Source organism: Notamacropus eugenii, chromosome 4, assembly GCF_028372415.1.
Source record: "Notamacropus eugenii isolate mMacEug1 chromosome 4, mMacEug1.pri_v2, whole genome shotgun sequence".
In the NCBI taxonomy this organism is placed as follows: Eukaryota; Metazoa; Chordata; class Mammalia; order Diprotodontia; family Macropodidae; genus Notamacropus; species Notamacropus eugenii.
The window spans coordinates 248,198,032-248,214,857 of record NC_092875.1 but is presented as its reverse complement, the minus strand read 5'-3'; the positions used below and the strand labels follow the sequence as shown (position 1 = coordinate 248,214,857).

Genomic DNA, 16,826 nt, shown 5'->3' with positions numbered 1-16,826 from the left:
GGAAGGCAGAGGGAGAGACTGTAATCAGATAAGGGGATTGCAGAGTTCACGAACCTTAAGGTAGAACACTACTGGGTGGCAAGATCAAGGGTATGATAATTGTGTCTGTGTGTAACTGAGGTGAGGTAGAAGCTGAGGTGAGGAGAATGAGTTGCTGATGAAAGAGATTAGGATTTTTGAGGAATTATTAGTAGATACACTGAAAAAGCCTAGAATGAGGGCTGGAGTTGAGGAAAAAACAAAGTCTGTGAGTCAGATACCAAATTCATTGGGGAAGGAAAGGGATTATCCTGGAGATAATAGACCAAAACTATTAGAATTTGGATTGGGTGGAAATATGTACATGAGAACCTCAAAAGAGGAGAGATTGTGATGGTGGTAGGGAGAGAATCTGGAAGTAGCAGTGGGGAGCAAGGAGTATTCTAACTCCCCTTCTTGACTAGTGATTGGGGGATAATGAATCAAAGTGTGGCTAGTGCTGGAAAATGTGACCAGGGTGTCTGTGTCATCAGGAAGACGCCAGGGCTCAGAGATAAAAGAAAGGAGTAGGAAAGGAAAAGATATAAGATGAAATAAGTTTATTGTCTATGGAGCAGGCATTTCCCCCAGAAAGCAGAGGTCAGACAGGAGAAGCTACAGTGGCACTGCATCTAGCTCTCCCCTTCTACACTCACTGGAGGTTGGGAACCATGCTGGAAGAAGACTCATGAAGATAAGACAGAAAACAAGCTGGGCACGATGGTCTAATGTCCTTCTCTCCTCTTCCTTCCAGTGTTTGGAGGTCGAGCAGGGGCCACCTAAATTAGAAATGTGCTCTATATTCTATACCAGGAATTCCCTGCAACGATGAAATCACAGGTCTAAGCTCATCCCACCCTTAAAAAGGAGGGCAACTGGTCTGTAAATATTAAACCTCACAACTTAGGGTTCTGTTCCTAATAGGTAAAGAGAACTTAACAAGCAAGGGAGTTAAAAGAGATAAACTTGAGGGTAGAAGGGTAGAATAACAAGAAAGGACAGAAATGCACCAATCCATCAGCTAACATGAAACTGTAGCAAACAATCTGCAACAGGACAGCACAATTCCTAATAACAGAGGAAAGATGAAGAAAAGAGCTTGAGGGGCATCAACTGGGAGTTAAAGGGAAAGGGATAGGGTTAGTAGAAAGAACAGTGGGACAGGTAAAGTCAGAGTTATCCATGAGTCAGTTGTTTGAAGATAGATTCTGCATTATCTCTGTTATGAGGAACTAATCAGAAGGAACTGGGTTTCAAATCAAATCAATTTAAATCCCATTCCACTGGCGATCTTAAGGGAAAGAGGTCCACCTATGTGAACTTCTCTTTTAAAGAGTGTGTATGCATGTATACACACATCCTTGCTTTACATACATACACATACATGCACACATGCAATGCCTAAAGTATATGTACCTTTAAAAGTACATATGCCTAAATTACAGGTGTGATTTAGGTGTAATAATCTCATTCATTTTTGACAGCTTTGAATTCTAACATCTTAAAATCAAAATCTCGTGAAGTGCTAACAAAAAGCATTTTCCAAGAAAAATGGAATTTCAATGGATGACAGAAATAGAAAGAACCTTAGAAATCGCCCACTAACTTCACAGATAAGGCTACTGAGACCTAGGAAAGTAAAGTGACATCTACAAGGTCATATAAACAATAAAGTGAATGACTCCAGAAGGGGTAGGGACAGGCGAGGGCAGGGGAATCACTGATTTGTAGTCAGTAAATTATAACAGCTGTATTCTTGTTTTACTTTTACAGTTACTGGTGAACAACTGACAGAACCAATATTTTCTAAATACTCTAAGAGTGACTGCCTTTAACAGGCCTTTAACCTGTTACAGGTTTTAAAAATGGTACCTTTATTTATCATGTAACACACCACTAAGCTAAACTGTTCCCACTCTACTTCCACTTATTGAAGTATAGTGTTTATATGATGACACATTAAAATCTTTTGTCAGAAGAACGATGGTTGAAATTATTTTCACTTACTTCTTCTAAGGTTAAATGAATGGGAAATAGTATTGTGCCATCTATAAATCTTTATCAAGCCATGCAGCTCTAACCCAAAACAGTCAGAACAATACATGCCATCATACTGTCAGTACTTGACATCTGAACTACTTCCTTCTTCAGTATCTCTATCTTAACATAAACTCTATACAAGTCAATTATTTGCTACTACGCTATAGTAGCATAGTACAGTAACAAGCAGTTAGGTGTCAAAGGTAGACAGAGTGCTTTATTTATCTTTCTTCCTCAAAAGTTTATAATATACACAGGGAGAGGAGAGATATCCAAGTAAGTATAAAGCACAGTACGATATGATCAATGATCAAAGGAAGAAAAAAATAAATACTGCAAGTTCAGAGTTTTTGGTCAAGAGGTGAATAAGAAGTAAGATTCATTAAAGGATACATAAATAAAGCTAGAAAGAAATTTTAATAAGCAATTATAATTATTATTACTGATGTAATTTAAGTCTAATTCTGACTAATTCATGACTCCTCTCTTCCCTGAAAACACAGATAAGGCAATATTATACTGCAGTTGAATATTAAAGTGGCTGTCATTCACTGACAAGTATTGTAAAGCTGTTAGGATTGAACAGGTAGGATGCTGCATACCCACAAAAAGAACAATTCATTTAAAAACACTTCCATTTCTAAAGACTGCTTCCAAAAATAATATGAATTAAAAATATCACTGCAAGGATGAAATCAATTAAAGAAATACTAAGTTTTATGAAAATGAGCTTTTATAATAGGGTAGTTTGGACTGTATACTAAAAGTATTCTTTTCTGGGAGAATGTTTTTAAACCACTTATCACTAATGATATTTAGGACAGCAACATAATTACGATTATCTAATTTTTTAAAAAAATATGTAAGTAAAGATTCCCCTCAAAACAAGTGATTTGCATAATAAATATGTGAATATACTATTTATATGCTTTAAATAAACACATTCCCAAAAATACAAATGCATTCGAATTTCAAAATACCAGGTGTGACTACTTGTTATGAATTTTCACGATCATGCTAATGATATTACTAAGTCTAAGAATAATAACTCTTTCAACAGAGTAAGATGGGTTAAATAGTAAGTCTTTTTTAAAAAGAAGTTATAAGAACATTACCACAATAAATCAAGCTGGGAGTCTTACTGGGGCATGAATTTGAATTTCTATAAGAAGAAAATAAATAATGCAGATAAAGAATAAATGAAGGTAGCTACAAATAATTTATAATTTAGACTACCACTTATTACAAAGTGAGAAAAATAAGAAGATGTTTCCTCTATTTTCCCACCTGGAAAGAGAAACAAGAAAATCAAACACCAAATATTTGTCATGCAACTATTTTAATTTGCCTCAAACTTTAAAATCTTACCCCCTAAGTCACTCCTTCCCATGATCAACCACCATTATCCTCTCCCAAGCTTAGATCCTTGGAATCTGAGGCTCCTCTGTTTCCTTTTCTCTCCGTATTCAATTCATCACCAAGTTCTTCTGCTTCTTCCTTTGCAATCTGCTCCTCTTTTTTTTTTTTTTTAAATTTCTAGTCACTTCCTTTGTCCAGGTTCTTATTACCTCATAAATGGGCTACTGTGACAGCTCCTAGCGGATCTCTCTGCTACTTCTCTCCAATCCACTCTAAGCAGCTGCTCAAACCATCCCTCTTAAATATAGTTTCCATAATGTCACTCCTTTGCTAAAAGCCACCAAAGGCTTTCTAGAGCTCAGCTTAACAAATACAACTACAAGTCCTGACCTTGAAGGTCCTCCAACAATGTACCTCTTCATCTCACTGAATTTATTTATAGCTCCTCCCTGAATCAAGATTCTCTGCTGCAGCTAAGCACATCTGACTTCTCTCCCAGCCTTCATGCTGATCTGCTTGCTCTTATACTTCCCAGATAGTGTAATAACTGCTGCCACTTAGAATGCCCTCCCTACTATATCAGATATTTAGAGATGGAAAGAACTTGGAATTCCAATTTTTATTTACAGATGAGAAGTTAAGTGATTTATTCAAGGCCACAAAAGCAGTAAATAACAAGGTTTGAAGTCAAATTCAAGTATTCTGACTCCAAACAGAGCAGTGCTTACATGGTATAATGCAGACAATAGAAAACTCGCATGAGGACATTCAAGAACCAGTGCAGGTCAAGAAGCAGTATGGGTCAACTTAAGGAGAAAGAGAAACGATATTTTTGTCATCAGAGTTTTCTACAAATCACCAAAAGGTGAGGAGGATAATGAGAATACAAGCCAGAGGCATAATATTAATGATGAAGAGGGAGCCTTAACTTTCTGAACACAGATATAAGAAAATTTCATATTCCTCTCCTCCTTCAAATCTTGGGTTAAAAACAATTTGCCCTTTTCAAAGCATTTTCTCTCTCTCTTCCACAATTTACAAACATTACTTTAACCTGCAACTCTTCAACACTAATGTAAAGGGCATGCCTTGCTCTTATGAAATATGTTTCACCAGTTGTTTGGTCAAAGCAATCATTACAGCTAATGAGTCTCTCTCAACAGAATGAGGCTGGTCTTTGGAAAGTATACCGACTTTGTTTCTGGGACAATGTTCAAAGCCTTTATGGCTTGAAGGGACTTGACAGAGTTCAGGTTTCCCGGGCATGGCCCTTCAGAACTCAGTATCACCTCACCACAATGAGGCAATCGAGTAGAAATATGTCCTCAGTAAAATCAATTATAAAGCAAATCTGACCTTTCTGTTGCTGACTGTTATGAAAAATGAAATATATTCCTGTAGAAAAATTCCCTTGTAAATTGGAGTTTACAATTGCAGTTCTGTCACGGAGTTTAGATGTGCTGTGGCACAGCACCATTATTCTTACTAAAGAATGCACTAATCATTTTTTCTAACTCTGGGGTGTTTCCCCCAACACTGTTTATCTCCTTGACAACATCTTAACTCACTCCCATTCTGCCACAAAACTTTAGAGCCCATGTTTAGGAGATTTTGCATGTGAAATTTAACAGAGGTAAACTGAGGCAATTCTCTCCAAGCAAGATATCATTTATTAACAGGGCACACAATCTGATAATAAAGGGCCAGTGGGTTGCCTTAATTTATGTCAACGACCCAGAATTGAAGATGCAACTCATTCTTGTAAAGAATAAAAGAAAAACCAAAAAACTATGTAACTGGCCAGTATTACAGAGGTGAGAGATTATGATTGGTTATCTTAGGTTAAGTGGGATGATGACTGCCTCCCTCTAAGAAATGCTTTTATGAATTTTGTGGGTTCTAGCTGCATAATGAGTTTACCAATAAGTTATACAGACACTGGCGACTCAGGGATTAGACAAGATCATCCTTTTGGAAGATGGGACAAGGTCAATTAATTCAGCATCTCAAGGATAACATACAAACCTTACAGGAAATGCTGAGATAATGTTTCATGAGAGTATTGAGAACAGAGTTTTTTCTTTTAACAGCGATTGTGGGAAAGCTTATCTAACCAGAGGGAAAGACTGAACATTTGGACTCAAGAGTTTTCTTTGCTCAGAGACAGAAAAAAGCCTTAGAATACAAAATATAGCTACAGAATAAAATCACTTACAGGGTAATATCAAATATAAAATCAATATTAATTTCCACAGAAACTCCTGGGTTCTACATCTGCAATTTTATGCTGCTTTGGTTGGCTAATTTATAAAGTCAATTGTATTGTAATATCCTCTAACTGGTATTACCACGTACCTAACACTCAAAGTACTAATAAGTTCTTAAGTTTGAGGCTTCATGCCTATATGTACTATGTAGAGAAAAAAAAAACTTTTCTGCTTTATCATTTAATTCTCTACAGCTAAAAAACTGGCCAGGGGAAGAGGATGTCTGGTCTGATTTCTGTTCTCCTTTTTAAATCAGGTACAGCATATGCTATATCTACTTTTTAAAACACCAATTTAATCCAAATATTAAGCATCTACTGTGTGCAGAGCATGGCAGCTAGGTGGCATAATAGACAGAGTGCCAGACACATCTTTCTGAGTAAAATCCAGCCTCAGACACTAGCTATGTGACTCTGAGCAAGTCACTTAACCCTGTTTGCCTCAATTTCCTCATCTGTAAAAAAAAAATGAGATGGAGAAAGAAATGTCAAACCACTCCAGTATCTTTGCCAAGAAAACCTCAAATGGGGTCACAGAGTCAGACATGACTGAAATGACTGAACAACAAAGTACACAAAGTACTGCTGTAAAAAACAGCTTGCTTTTATACTTCCCAGATACTGCGTCATTGCTGCTATTTAGAGTGCCCTCCCTATTAGATCAGAGATTTAGATACAGATTTAGATATGGAAAAGTCTCATAGAACTTCCAGTCTAGTATAGAGAAATGACAAGATATAGACACAGACACGTATATACATATGTATATTGTATATTTAAGTACAAAATACATAAGTAGATCATAGAGATGTAGGCAAAATATTGTGACAGGTCAAAGGCAGGAAAAATCACTGACACTCACTGATTTGGGGAGAGAAGCCATTGGGAATAAGGAAAATCAGGAAAGGTTTCCAAGAGGTGACATCTAAGCTAGACTGGTAGAAATTCAATGGTGGTTGATGACAAGAGGGTATTCCATTAAAAAAAGTGTGAAGCATGTACAGGGCAAGGTACCATTTAAATTAATCTGTACTTACATATTGTTTTTAAGAATTACTAAGTCTTTCTGTACGTATATATTGCATAATTTCAACTATATTATAACCCTCTAGAAAGCTGAAGCCATCTTTTTTCTATATCCCCACAGCATCTCACTAAAATACCTAACTGATGAAAAAAAATACCACGTCTCGAATAGTAATGGAATTCAATTTATTAAAAACTTAACTACGTATGTACAATGCTCTGTGCTTAGGTGTTGATAATACAAGGCAAAACCAAAACAGTCACTGCCCTTGAGATTATATTTTAGTGGAATAGATAGTGTAAACAAATAAGTAAAAACAAGGTAATTTGAGAAGTGGTTTTGCTAGTAATGGTCAACTTTTCAACACACCTTATTTAACTTATATAAAATATTTTTGCATTCCTCTGCTTTTTAAATCTTAAAAGTTAACCAATTCCTTACACAGCTCTTGGCTGTAGTGCAGAGATGTAATCTTTGAACTCTAATAAAATGTCCAAGTGCTTCTATTTTCTGTCTCCTGTGAGCAGAATTATTTTAAATAAGGGAAATAATGTACATGTTACAATGCATATATTATGTATATATTTATGTATACATACACACATGTATGTGTGCACACATGTATATATATTTTTAAAAGAGATCTTTAAAAAACTGTTAATAATTACTTACAACGTCATCATAGTCTGAGAGAGCTTTCAGACTGTAAATACATAATATCATTAGAGTTTATTTGATGATATTTGAAGTTTCACAAATAAAATCTATACATTTATTGCAATAAAATTAAAATAAGTCTTGCTTTTTTTACTGTTAACAAGAAAATCAATGGTCTTTTTGAATCCCTCCCCATCTTTTAAGATCTAATGCAAATACCATCCCCTCCAAGAAGCCTTCCCAGACTGTCCCCCTCAAAACTCACAAAATGTTTTGGCAACTGTGACATGCACTTATTAATGATAATACTCCAATGCTAACAGTTCTCCTTTCCTACTCAAACAGAAGCTTCTTTAGGGCACAGACCAATTCTAATCTAAATTTTATCTATTCCAGTGCCTAGCACAGTAAGTGTTTAATAAAATGCTTGATCAGTGATTTAGTGAATGAATAGCTACTGAACAGAAATGAAGCACTGCATACTTGTGTAGCTCCCAATCTCAACTTCACTAGCCCTGGTCCTTTTAAACTAGTATATCATCATACTTAAGGACCCAATTGGTTTTTATTTCCTTGTTAACCAATTAATGATGACTCTAGCAACCTTAAGAAATAGAGTGTAAAGCACTGTTTAGAGTCTTTTTAAATCAACAAAGCTTTTAGCAGCAGCAATAAAGCGTATGGGACAATCTCTAAAACTGATCATTTCAAATAATTTTATTAGTGGCCTAAGAGTTTATGTTCTCAACTGAAAAAAACTGCAAAAGGAAATATTTCCATTTATTAGCTCTTTTTGTAATCCAAATTCTTTCAGCAATTCTTTCTGTTCCCTTTTTTCTTGGATTCACTGTAGTTCTCCTAACTGTTGAGAAATTTTTCCATTCTCAGTTTTTAAAAAATTACTCTATCATATGTTTTTCATACCTTCATCAAAAATGTCTTTGATTTGCATTTCAATTATTTTCATAATTTTTTGTACAGATAGGAAAGTTGTATGGGTCAGTAATAAGATCCGATATTTTTTCCCATGCCTTTGGTATCTTTATCGCATAATACCTTCTAAACTACTGACATTTGCTTTTCTCAACTATCTGATTGGTGTTTGCTACAGTTCTATAGTAAAATGTATGTAGCTGTCAGCTTTTTAAAGTCTGTAACAAACACCAATTCTTGGTACTGTCAAATGTTCACAATCAAAGTCTACATGTGAACCATATGAATCACCATAAGAAATAGTCATGAGTTGAAAATTTTAAAAGGGAACATAATGGGTAATCAAATGTACATTTTAACATTCACTGATTTTGACACTAAAAAGAAAATATATTAGCATACAGACTGGGGAAATATGCATCATTACCATTTCAAGATAAAATATCTGTAATTTTAAAAAACTGTTTTAGTTAAACATAGTTCAATATTAGTTCCTTTTCCAAAAGAACTCTTATGCCTTATTTCACATGGCTCAAATAATGGCAAATTTGAAAAGAATGGATTACATTAATTCAAAGGGTTAAAAATTAATATTACCCTCCTGTGGAACTTAGGCTCATACTTTTGTTTTCAAGTTTTGTTACTACCTATATGACCTTGGACAAGTCACTTGAGTTTTTTGCACCTTGGATTCTTCATATGTAAAAGGAGAGAGCTGAGCTAGAGGAGAGGTCTCAGAATGTCAAACTCCCAAGTGCCAGTGCTGCCAGAACCAGTTTAAAATGTAATTGAGAAACGTTTAACAAAATAAAGAGGTCAGAGAACTATAACCAAAGCCCTATTGATGTTGATAACTCACCTGAACTTATTCATCAAATGATTAACAAATTCCTGCTCAGGTCATACACTCTACATCTGTGATTCTGAACTGCTACCACCTCACCAGCTGTCATTATTTAAATCCCGATCTGACCAATTCCCTAATCCAATCCTCCTCAATCCAAATCTTCTCCCATTCTACTTCCATGTTCCACCAAAGCTACACATTCCATTTGCTATACTCTCTGGAATGTTTGCTCCATAAGCAACAAACTTGCTTTCATTTTAAATCTTTTCCTTTCTCACTCTTTCTCTCTTCAGGCTCTCATCGAGACCTAGCTCCTTCTTGAAGAGACACCTTCTTCAGTGTTGGATGCATTTTAACTCATTTTCCCCAACTCACTGGTCAAGATGACCCATCCTAAATTCAACATATACAGAACTGAACTCATTATCCACTCCCTCAACCCATCCCAAATTTCCCCTTTATTGTCTCAGCTATCACTACTCTCCAAGTCACCCAGGCTCACAACACAGGTGTAATCCTCAAATCTCACTCTCTCCCCTCACCATATCCAATCTGTTGCTAAGGCCTCTTGATTTTATTTCATAACATCTCTTTGTATATGTCTCCTCCTCTCTGAGACTGCTACCAGCCTGGTGCAAGCCCTTGTCACCTCATGTCTAGACTCTTACAATAGATTGCTGAATGTCTCCCTGCTACAAGGGTTTTCCCACCCCAGTCCATCCTCCTCCATTCAGCAGCAAAAGTGATATTCCTAAAGCACAGGTTTGACCATGTCACCTTACTAAATACACAGTGGCTTCCTATCACCTCTAGGATCAAAAGTAAAATCCTGTGTTTGGCATTCAAGTCTTCATAACTTGCCTCCTTTCCCACCTTTCAAGTCTTTCTTATCCTTTATACCCTCAGACACTTGATACTCACTAGCTGTGTGATCTTGGGCAAGTCACTTAACCCCAACTGCCTCATCATGAGTCATCTCCAGTCATCCTGACGAATATCTGGTCACTGGATCCAGATGGCTCTGGAGGAGAAGTGAGGCTGGTGACCTGCACAGCCCTCCCTCACTCAAAACAAAGTCAAGTGCAGGTTATGTCATTATTTCTCTGATGGCACAGTCTTCTTTGGCAATGAAGGGCAAACACACACATCCTTTATACCATCCATATGTCCCTTCCTGTCATACGTCATAATCTAGTGACACTGGTCTCCTTTCTGATCCTCCTATGAAATAGTTCATTTCCTGAATGAGTATTTTCACTGTCTTCCATACCTGAAACTCTCTTCCTTTTCATCTGTCTCCTTGCTACCCTGATTCCTTCAAGTCCCTGCTAAATTCTACCTATATAAGAAGTTTTTCCTGACCCACTCCCCTTCACGTATCATTCCTCTCTTGATTAGCTCTAATTTATATTGTATAGACCTTGTTTGTACAGAGTAGGTTGCATATTGTCTCCTCCACTTAGCCTGTGAGCTCCTTGAGAGCAGGAAATATGTCTTGTGCCTTTCCTGTATCCCCAGTCCTTACCACAGTGCCTGGCACACAGTAGTTAATAAATGTTTACTGGCTGACTGAAATACAAGTGAAACCTAACACAGCTAGCTGTTCCAGGTATTTTTTGTCTATGCAAAGTGGGAGCAGGGAGACTATTTAAACTGTGTTAAGATATAGAAATCACACTGATATATACTCTTTAAACTGGTCTATATGTCACTGTCTGATATGTATTATGATGTGATATTAGACAATGCTGCTAAGCTACAATATGAATTCTGTGGGCAACCTGCAGGATTAAGAACTAGCTAGGACTCATGAACATGAGGAAGAGGTAGCATCAAAGTAGTTTACGGCTCCCTGCATCTTCCTTCCCCCTTTCTCTCTGACTTGGTGTAAATGAACCACCACCAAGGAGACGCTAAAGACCCTCAAGAATAAGCAATGTGTATGTTCCCTGGAATTTGTTCCTCCACCACTGTCAGGGGTTTCCCAAGCCATTATATCACTACGTTGTTGGGGAAGGCAAGAAGAGGCAATGCCAAGCTACATGTTTTTGATTCACTTTATATAGCATGTCTCATAGTTCTAGCTAAGCTCATTCCTGCTAAGGCACTAGGACATAACACTGAAGAACTCAGTGGAGTCTCCCACCTTAGTCAGCAGACACTGAGTTCTTACTAAGCACAAAGCAATAAGGTAGATACAGTTACAAAAAAAAAAACCTCAGTCCTTGTCATCAGGAGTTTATAGACAGCTAGGGGAGATAAAATATGCATAAAATAATTATAACACCAAGTAGGACAAATGTGATAGGTGCCTGTAAGAGGACTAACAAGATGTATTGAACACACAGAGGAAGGAGAGAGAACTTTTAAATTTTTCCTTTCTTTTTCTTGAGGGTTGGAAGAAAAAAAAAACAGAATGCTAAATGATGGAAGACATATACAAACTTTCAGGACGTGTAAGATTTGAACAGGGAATGGGGTATATTAGAAAAGGAGGAAAAGGACAGTCAAGTCAACAAGTAAAGGAGATAGCCCAACCCAAGAAAGGAAGTCTGAAAACAATAACCTTAAGGTAGTTGTAGTATAGGTTACATGAAGGGAAATAATAAGAGATTAGGTATTAAAAGTAATTTACAGCTCCAACATGGATGACTTTCAATGACTGAAGAATTTGAACTTTGCTCAAAAATCTTCAATGGCTATTCACTACCTAATGAGCAGAGAGGGCAAAATGATGATTTTGCTGTGGGAACAATGTATAGGATACTTTAAGAAGTACACCAAGAAGACTCCAAATTATTCAATTAATTACTGATGAATTAATCTTTCTAGACTATAGTAGGCTGGGAGATCAAATAGGAGATGGGAGGCATATGAGTCATCTAATACTCCAGACAAAGGTAATGAGGGACTGGGAGAGAGGGAAGGAAGAAAGGGGTAGCTATCATAGAACTTAATGACTGATTGGAAGTGAGGAGTAAAGAAAACAGAAGAGTTAAAGATTATTTTGGAATTTCAAGCCCAGGCAAGTGGAGACTATAATGAACTGGACATCCAAAAGATTGGAGGGAAGATTATAAAGCAAACACAGCAGAATCTCTTTATGAGCTGGTATTTGAGAGTAAGATCTACATCATAGACCAAAAAATGTCATCACCAAATCCAAAAGCATTTTGAAGTATCTACTATGTTCCAGGCAACAAGCTAGGTACTGAGAATAGAAAAATAGTGATTTAAACAATTCCTACTCTCAAGGACTTTATGAATATTGTAATAGGGAAGACAAGTACAAATATGAGTATACAAAGAATATAGACAATGCAAATAAAAGTAATTCAATAAAAAGAAGTTTGAAAGGGAAGGCACTGGCAGCAGGCAAAGCTTTTGGTTTATGTGTTGAAATTATTCAGAAACCATAATCTCACTGTACACCCAAATATTGCAATACTAAACAGTCTTTTTTTTTTTTAAATAGCTGTAGAATTTATCTTATCTTCTTTCGTTATTTGCATTTCCCACTGAGAACTTTACCTAAGCTTCAGTCATTCAAGTTAAGTGATATAACATGAAGCATATTCTTCAGGTCAAGACTAGTTAAGCTAGGTTCACTTTTCCCCTTTTAGCACTTCTCCTAATTAGGTTAATAATGCAACAACATCATTCTGATCTACAGATACACTTCACCTACCACCATTAGTTGGCCTTACTATGCTGCAAATATTCCAAGGGGAAGTTACTTCGAAACTGAGCTGAGCAAGTAGGACAGAAGCAATGGGGCTGCAAAGACAGAAACATGACAAATGGGAGGAGTAAGAGCTAAGGCAAATAGGTGAGTCTACTGTAATCTGCACAAGCTATACAAAAGCATTTGCCAGCATTTTGGTGGGGTGTGATTATAAACGTCTTAATGAAGATGCTGTTGTAAAACTTTGTTGTTGGGCCCAGTCTGGCAGGCTATGCCAGCACCTGTTTTAGTTCTATCTTGGTATCAAGTTGGACAGCATTTTTAAAGCACTTAGCACAGTGCAGGGCACATAGTGGGCACTAAATAAACACCTGTTTCCTTCTCTTCTGCTCTCCTCTTTACTATGAATACAATTCACTGTCATTATCAGTTATCTCTGCTACTGAAGACAAGACTAACATGAGAAAGTGAAATCCAGAGTATCCTTAAACTTCATTTACAATTCAGTAACAAAAGATACTTAGTAGGCCTTAAGAGAAATACAGAAACAAATAAGATATGCTTTAAATTGCTTCCCAAACTTTTCACCAGTGCAACTAAAAAAAGGAAAATGAAACTGAATTTTCATTCCTTTGCTATCTCAACTACAAACTCAAAGGGAAGCTAACCAACAATACAACAAAGCACAATAATCCACAACGTGAAAAGACTACTTAAAAAATTAAAATTTATCGAAAAAATACAAATCAGTAGGAATAAAAATGGTTTCATTTATATGGGACACAGTAGAAAGTAATAGTAGACACTATTACTTTCAGGAAAATGCATTCTTTTGCAATTTTAAAAGTATTTCATCAAAGAGCTTTGTTAAGTAGGAACTGAATTTCCGTCCCTGAATAATGAAACAGCAAGCAATTTGCCTTCCTTTAGTCTGGAACTAGACTTAACTATCATGGTTCCATTTATTTGACTATATTATTCATTAAGGTTTTATTAAAGTCAAAAAAGAGTTCAGAACTCCCAATTGCTCAGTACAGCTGAGACAATTATACTTCAGCCTTTATCAAGAGAATCATCCAAAACTCTTTTAGTCTCAACTTTTGTAAACTACAGAAATCAGCCCAGACCAAAGGTAAACCTGTCCATAAATGTTCAATCTACCTCTTGTGTCTTGCTAATTTTACTTTGGCAATGTCTCTAGAAGAACAGGACTCTAATTAGACTTCAAGGACACCTCTCATTAACATTTGTGTTTATGGATGCTGTAAGTGGGCGTAGTTCAACATTGACTGAAAAGATAATTGCCCAATTCTTAAAAATCTTAAGCAATTGATGAGTATAACCCAAAAGTCACTGGGTCCCAAAAGCCCCCCATGGAGAATCATCACAGAGAACTATCCCACTCAGACCAAACACTTCACTTTGCAACCCTCCAATAAACTCATCAACGCTGTCTATGCAATGGATGATCCTTATTCTCCTCCTAGACAGTAAGCTCCAAGAAAGCAGGGACTAGGTCATAGCTAATTTTTTCCCCTTCCCAGTGAACTGGACACTAAAGGTATTTAATAATTGTTGACCATAAAACCAGTGCTCTTCCTTAGCCTTCTCCTTGTTACTTCAGAAACAATTTCTAGCATTATTAATAATTTTGATTAATTCCAAAATTAGTGGCTCATGGAAGCATACATGCCCAAAGTGTAATCTGAAGTGGAATATCTGAAGCAAAGAGCATTCCTATGTAAACCGAGCCTTTCATAAAACCTGTAGCTTTTAGTGATAATGGGGAAAAAAGTCTGGAACACCATTATTTCACTGACACTTCTAGGCTTAGATAAGCAGTCTCTCACACCATCAGACAAATGTACAGCGAATAATGACTTTAGCCCTTCTTTATTCCAGATCTAAATAAAAGAAGTAGACAAATACATAGCAGACACAGACCTTGAACTCCTTCTTACATTACATATCAGCCCACAATGCACAGGAAAAGCTTTTGAGACTTGAAATTCAAAAAAAAAACCAAACAAACAAAAATTCAAAGACAAGATAGTGATTCATAGACTAAAAGTAATTCTGTCCATGGATGTTCAATCTACCTCTCATGTGTTGCCAATTTTACTTTGCAGTCCAGATTAAATATTAAATTCGGTTTCTTCTCATCCATTAAAAAGCAAACTGAATTTGAGTGGAAAGCTACCTCTGTAGTCATCTAGCCCACTGTGGACTGGAAAGGAATCTTCACTATAATGTAACCATCTAGTGGCCATGTCACTGCTTGAAGACCTTAAAGGAAGGGGAAACCTAGCACCTCTGAGGCAATCCATTTCATTCACAGACAGCACTAAATTGTCAGGAAGTTTTTCTTCACATCAAGCCCAAACTAGCCTCTTTGCAACTTCCACAGCATTTCTCCTGGTTCTATCCTTTGGGGCCCCACAGAACAAACCTAAATCCTTTTATTAAGGGGATTTGTTCTGTGAAGTTTAGATTCAGTGAAAGGGCTACATTTGAGGACCTAGAGGGCCACAAGTGGCCTTGGAGCCACAAGTTCCCCATCCTTTGCCTAGATAACTGCAATGACTTCCTAACTGGCCCACCTGCTTCAAGCCTATCCCACTCCAATCCTTCTTCCACACAGCTACCAACATTATTTTCCTTAAATATAGATCCATGTTAATCCCCTATTTAATAAGCTTCAGTGGCTTCCTGTTGCTTCTAGGATCAAATGTAAACTCAAGTTTGACTTGTAAAGCCCTTCACAACTTGGCCTCAACCTGTCTTTCTAACCTCATTATATACTGTTCCCCTTTCTACACTTTGTCCAAAAAGCCTGGACCTCTTTGTTCTTCATACATGGTGCTTCTATTTACCATCTTCATTCCTTTGCACTGGCTGTCCCCCGATGCCTAGAACACACTACTTTCTCACAGAGTCCCTATTTTCCTTCAAGTTGTGGTTTTTAATCACCACCTTCTACACTACACCTCGAGATCTTCACAACTGCCAGTGCCTTCTTTGACCACCTTCTATTTAACTGTCATATATTTGTTTTGCAATTACTCAACACATACTTGCCTTGCCTGATAGAATATAATTTCTTTGAAAGCAGTTATTCTCATTCTTGTCTTTGTATCCAAGTCCTTAGTAAAGTGCTTGGCACATACTGAGTACTTAATAAATGCTTAATTTATTGTTTCAAATCACTTCTCTAATCTGTTAAAAGTACTGACACATAAATTTATCAGCAAAAGAGGCTGGACCAAATGATCTCTAATATTCCTCTCTGTTTCCTCCAGTCTTGCATCTCCAACTGCTTCTCAGAAAGCTTGAACTAGATATCCTGCAGATATCTCAAACTCAACATGTCCAAAATCGAACTCATAATATTTTCCCCTAAATCTTCCCCCACTCATAACTTCCCTATTACTGTCAAGGTACCACCAACCTCCCACTCCACTAGTATCCAAATCTAGGTGTTACCCTTAATCCCTACTCTCTCTCACACTCCATATCCATATCTGGCAAAGGTCTATCCATTTCACCTTTGAAACACCTCTCAAATAAGTTTTCTTCTCTCCTCAGATACTGTTACTACTCTCATCTTCTCATACCTAGACTACTGGATAGCCTGCTGGTTGGTCTGCCCGGCAAAAGTTTCTCCCTACTCCAATTTATTCTCCACTCAGCTGGCAAAGTGATTCTCCTAAAGAGTAGGTTTGACTATATTATCTTTCTACTCAATAAAGTCTATTGGCTCCACATCACCTTCAGGTTCTTATTAATGTTCAAAATTCTTCAAAACCAATCAATACAACACACACACACACACACACACACACACACACCCTTTCCAGTTTTCTTACACTTACTATTTGCCCCATCCCCACCCTCTCCAGAGTATTCTTTGACCCAGCGACCTCCTGGTTGTTCCACAAACAAGACACTGCCTCTTAGTTCTAGACATTTTCTCTAGTTATACCTTATGGTTGGA

The 16,826-nt window shown here is 36.9% G+C and overlaps 1 protein-coding gene across 2 annotated transcripts in view; it reads right to left on the bottom strand.

Annotated features, from left to right (window-relative positions):
• The window catches only part of TTC39C (tetratricopeptide repeat domain 39C), a 109,535-nt gene that overhangs the window by 85,498 nt on the left and 7,211 nt on the right, over window positions 1-16,826 (bottom strand). The window contains exon 1 of one of the 2 annotated variants that reach the window (XM_072604426.1): window positions 3,427-3,566. The exons of the other annotated variant lie outside the window; for it this stretch is intronic. The gene's annotated coding sequence lies outside the window, so the exon portion shown is untranslated. Of the gene's footprint in view, window positions 1-3,426; window positions 3,567-16,826 lie in introns of those variants that run through there. 2 annotated transcript variants of the gene reach the window in all.